Genomic DNA, 5,772 nt, shown 5'->3' with positions numbered 1-5,772 from the left:
TTTTCTCTTGCTGCCTTTAAGATTCTCTCTTTGTCTTTTATTTTTGGCATTTTAATTATGATGTTTCTGGGTATGAGCCTGTTTGGGTTCTTCTTGTTTGGGGTTCTCTGTGCCTCCTGAACTTGTGTGACTTTTTTCTTTACCAGGTTAGGAAAGTTTTCTACCATTATTTCTTTAAACACCTTCTCTATGCCTTTCTCCCTTTCTGCCTCTTCTGGCACACCTGATATTCTAATATTGTTACGTTTCATGTTGTCCCACAGCTCCCTTAAGCTCTTCTCCTCTTTTTTAATTGTTTTTTTTTTCTTTTTTGGTTTCTCTGATTGAGTGATATTTTCAACTCTGTCTTCTAATTCACTGATTTGATCCTCAGCTTCCCCTAATCTGCTGTGTATTCCTTCCAATGTGTTCTTTATTTGTGTTATGTCATTCTTTATTTCAGACTGTTCTTTTTTCATAGTTACTATATCTTTTTTCATGTTGTTGACCATCTTTATCATCATTACTCTGAACTTCGTTTCAGATAAATTTCTTATCTCTGCTTCATTTACTCTTCTTCTGGAGAATTCTCTAGTTCTTTCATTTGGGGGTTGTTTCTTTGTTTCCTCATTTTGGCTGTCTGTTTGGGTTTGTGACTATGTATTAACTAGATCCTCTACACCAGTAGTCGGCTAACTGTGGCTTGTGAGCCACATGCGGCTCTTTGGCCCCTTGAGTGTGGCCACAAAGTTTCAATCGCACTGTACGTGCGCACCCGCACATGGTATTTTGTGGAAGAGCCACAGTCAAGAGGCCGCAGTTTGCCGACCACTGCTCTACACCTCTCAATTGCTAGTGCAGGAAAGTGTTAAAGGCTGATTCTGACTAATTAGATCAGGCAAAGACAAAATCTCCAGAGGCTGACTGATAGGATTCCAACTTGAATTGCCCCTCAGGTGTGGCGAGAGTTTTTTCAACAGTGTGGGGCAGTTGCTTCTGTCTGGAGGCTAATTGTTGTTTTTAATGTCTTAAATGGCCTCAGAGCAAGGTGTTTTCCAATAGAGTGTGTCAACTGTCTTCCCCTCAGGCAAGGCAAATGTATATGTGGGAAAGATGTCCTGTGCTGTGTGAGGGAATGAATCAGCCCAGGAAACTTGGGGTGTCTGCCTTCTGAACTCTATCCCCCAAGTCCCCAGTCCTGGCTTCTGCTCTCACAGCTCCAGTTCGTTTTACCCTCCTTCTGCCAGAGCACAGGGTGGGTGGCACCACAGGGAATTTTGTGCATTGGCCCTTTAAGAGGGTGCCTGAATTTTCAGCTGGCAGATAGCACCCTGCTGCTTTTCACATCCTGATGTTATGTGGGTACTCTTTCCAGTTTTGGTGCTCTCTTCTGGGGGGTTGGGGGGAAACTTGGGGATTAGATCCCAGAGTTCTCAGTGGCAACTCCCCACAGCAGAGATATCTCTCCAGGTCTTCAGTTGCTGCCTGTGGGCAGCCAGCCAGCCCTTTCACACCTCCGCCCCTTCTACCAGACTCTATGCAGTCTCCACTATTGGTCCTCAGGTATCAGGGTTCTCTCCTGCAAGTTTTCCATTGGTTATTCCAGTTTGTTCCTGGGAGCATGTCTGTGCAGCATCCACTTATTCTGCTGCCATTTTTAATCCTCAAAAATAGACATTTTAAAACAAACTAAAATCAAGAGAGCTTTCCATGAACAAATCCTTACTGAAGGCAATTCTAAAGGATGTACTTCAAGCAAAATGATCACACATAAAAAGAATGGGGTGCAAGATGAAATGATCAGCAAAGATACTGAGACACATCTGGGTAAATCTAAAAAACCAATGACTAGATAAAGCAACAACAATAATGCCTGATGTGTGGGGATTTTAAAAAGAGAGAGAACAAAGTGCCAACAACAATAGCAAGTTGAGTGTTAAAGAATCCGAAGATCTTAGTGTAGTTCACAAGAGGGTGAAGGCTGTACTAGAACTGCCATCTGAGTTAAAATGCTGAAATACTTCAGTACTGATTAGGAAAGATAAATTCTCCACTTTTTGAGACCACAAGTGACCTGACAACATAATCCAGTATTGGCCACACAGACAAGTAATGGGGCCTGCGCATGTGTAGGCATTGATGGGGTGGCTGAGGCAGCATCTCTCCACATCACCCAGGGATAGGCAGCAAGGTCTGAGCCTATTTGGTAGTAGGAGCAGTTTTGGTGGCAGGGGCTGAGGCACAGGCTTTCCAATCCAGGCCATGAGATGCACACCCAGCCAATGCTGGTTGCCACAGACATAATGTCTATCAATTGAATGAGAAAGTTAGAAGAACCTGATGTGATTCTCCATAGCAAATCATGACTCAGACAGAAACTAATGAAGTTATGATGGAATGATTTAATAAACAGCTCATGTTATAGCTTATATCAGTTAAAAGCACTTTTTTGATATGTATAGCTTACTTATATAATAAATGGGGATATATTAGTAATTATAATGCTTCATTTATAGTCATGTACCACACATCAATGTTTTGGTCAATAACAGACCACATATACAGTGGTGGTATTCTGTATAGCCTAGGTGCGTAGTGTTCTATACCAGTGGTCGGCAAACTATGGCTTGCGAGCCACATGCAGCTCTTTGGCCCCTTGAGTGTGGCTCTTCAACAAAATACCGATGTCTGCGCATGGGCCATGAAGTTTCAATTGCACTGTATGTGCGCGCCCACCCGTGGTATTTTGTGGAAGAGCCACACTCAAGGGACCAAAGAGCCGCACATGGCTCGCAAGCTGCAGTTTGCCAACCACTGTTCTATACCATCTAGGTTTGTGTATGTGCATTCTGATGTTTGCACAATGACAACATTGTTAAAAGATGCTTTTCTCAGAGTATATTGCCATAGTTCAGCAGTGCATGACCGAATAGATTGATATATTAATTTAAAATGCCATTCTAGTAGTTGAATATATTTAGTATCACTGCTAGGTAGAGTTATGGATTTATTTGAGGCTCTAAGTATGGACATTAAAATATATAATATTTATATGTATATATGTGTGTGTAAGAAGAATTTACAAACCAATAGAAAAATAAATAGAATGAGAAAGCTAAAAAAGCAAAGAACTGACCAGACCCAGAAGAGACTAATTTGTTGAGACCAAAGGTTTAGTAAACAATTCAAGCTACTCATCAGGAGGAGAGCTTGGGTGCAGGAGCAACAGAGGCCAGTCCCAAGGGTGCAGAGGGAGATGAGAAATAGGTCAGGCTCTGTAGAGGCCCATTCACATGTGAAAAGTTGAGGAGAAGGTGCATAGGGATCACACAACAAGCTGGGACTGGTTAATTCTTCCCACCTGGGACCATCTATAGGGTGATGAATAATGCCACCACAACAAACATTTTGCCCATTCTTCAAAGTGAGACCTTGGCCACAGGCATCTCCAAGTGCTTTGTCAGGGAATTAGGGGCTTGGCCAATAGAGTCAATAGATTCAGCTCTGCCTGGGTCTGTTATTGGCTTGGGATGCTCAGGGCTACAAAGCCACTCCCTGCTCTACACCAGGGTATTCCAGGAGGAAAAACCTCATGTGTCTAAGGCCTGGAGTCAGAATGTACCAACAGGGCCCAAGAGGACAAGATGTGCCTTAGCTCCTGCTCCCAGATCCCAAATCATGTTACTATCTTGAGGGTGGATGAGTTGGCCCCTCCCTGTCATGAGGACACCTTAGCCATGCCTTGGTCAGTCTTGTACCTCCTTCTGGTCAGCTTAGGAAATGGGATTTACCCAAAGAAGAGGAATCTGTTCAAGCATACAGGAATCTAGCCTAAGCTTTTGAGACTGAAAGCCACATCTGGACAGGAGTGAATTCACCAAGTGGTGGCACTTTTCTTTGAGGGGTCCTGGGACATGGTTAATAATTACAACTGAAGACAGTTACTGAGCATTCTGTGTCCAATATCATGCAAATCAGCTACATATATGCTCATGTCATCTTGATTGATAAACCTATGAGGAAATTGAAGCTCAGAGAGGTGAAGATACTTGACCAGAGTTGAGATTGTAACGCAGGTATATTACCACAAGGAAAAGAGCTACACCAATACTCACCCCAGGTCTACCCAAGCCCATGTCCACCAGCGTTCTCTAGGCCAAATTCTGGACCTCACCCTTTAACCAGTCAGGACTATTTCTTTAGGATGCTATACAAAAAGCAAGAGGCAAAATGCACCAAGTCTCCTTGTAGCTCACTGTGCTGAGCACAGTCAGGAAACCAAGACCCCAGGAATCCCTGTCGCCCGCTGTCTGGGCTGAAGCTTCTTGTTGTCCTGGAAACAATGACCTCAGTGACTAATAGTGACCTCATTTAGGAATTTGGCACTAGCTGCTTTTTATCCTCATTGGTGAGGTCCTACGTGCAGTTCTTAACCCTCTCAGTCCTAGGCAAGCCAGGACAGCTGGTCACCTTAGCAAGAAGGCAAGTTGAAAACACACCCAGCACCATCCAGAATTCAGTCAAAATTAGTGTGGCGCAGAGTTTAAGTGCCGCAAACTATGGTATGAGAGCAGGGATCTCAGCCCAGAGCTGTAGCTGACTCGTGACCTTCGAAAAAGCACTTCCCTCCAGGAGCTTCAGTTCCGCTATCTGACACATGAGGACATTCCAGTTCTGTGGAGGGTAAGGTGACATCATCCAATTAGTGTCACCAAGGCAGTGCAAAGTGCACCACTTCTTGGGGAAGCAATTTGGTAAAATCTGGCATCCTTTCACACACTTTCTTATCCCTTGGGACTTACAATTCCAAGGTAATAGCTCAAGGGAAATAGAAAAGTTCTTTGCAGAAACATGTACATTGCAGGACTATCTATCATGGCAAAGAGGTGGAAGCAACCTCAACACTAAAACAAGAAGCAGTGAACTAGGGATGCTACATCCACTAGGAGGGATCAAGTACTGCAGTCATTAGAAAGGTCCACAGGCTCTTGGGGAAATTTAAACCAGCTCGGGAAAGGCAAAGCTACATGGCCAAAATGAAAACATGAAAAGGTGTTGCTGCAGAGAAAGACTAATGGAAAAGGGAAACATGGTAATAATAGTTGCACTGCTTGGTAAGATCAGATGTAAATATTTCTGCATTTTGTCAGGTGGTGTGCACCACTATGATATTATTTTTCACACACACATAAAAAGGAATTAATAAATGAGAAAATTTTAGCTGTAGTCTCCATAGCTACTCCTAGGATTAAAACAGTCAGCTGATTGGTGCCCATGCAGACCAAGGGCCTGTGAGCCTTGCTGGATGTCCCTGTGCTGCCCAGAAATGGCCTGCATTGCAGCAATTGCCAGGCAACACAGGGATGGACCAGCCACTCCTGACATTTAGACCAGTGTATCTCCCACGACCAGCCTTCATCCCTCAAGCTCTCTATTGTGGTGACAATGTCCACACCTGGTTAACTGGTCAGAGATTTTGGCTGCAATCAAAGAAACCAATTCTGGCTGATTGGGGAAGAAAAGGAATGTATAAGAATATTATCAAGTAGCTCATAGACTTTAGAACAATTAAATACACGCATTAAAGGAAAAGAAGACATTGACCAAATAATGCTGAGAAGCCAAGAACACAGCCAAATCCCATAGAGGAAAAATATGGAGAAGCTAGGCTATTGTAAAGGTTTGGCTTGAGTGGCTTCTTGCGATGCTCCCATTCTGGAAAACCTATTGCCCACAACCCCAAAAGGACCCAGACTCAGGATGCTGCCTTCCCTGCTGGGTTCCCCAGATAGG

This window comes from Myotis brandtii, unplaced genomic scaffold (assembly GCF_000412655.1).
Source record: "Myotis brandtii unplaced genomic scaffold, ASM41265v1 scaffold3165, whole genome shotgun sequence".
Taxonomy (NCBI): domain Eukaryota; kingdom Metazoa; phylum Chordata; class Mammalia; order Chiroptera; family Vespertilionidae; genus Myotis; species Myotis brandtii.
Note: the sequence above shows the minus strand (reverse complement) of the source record.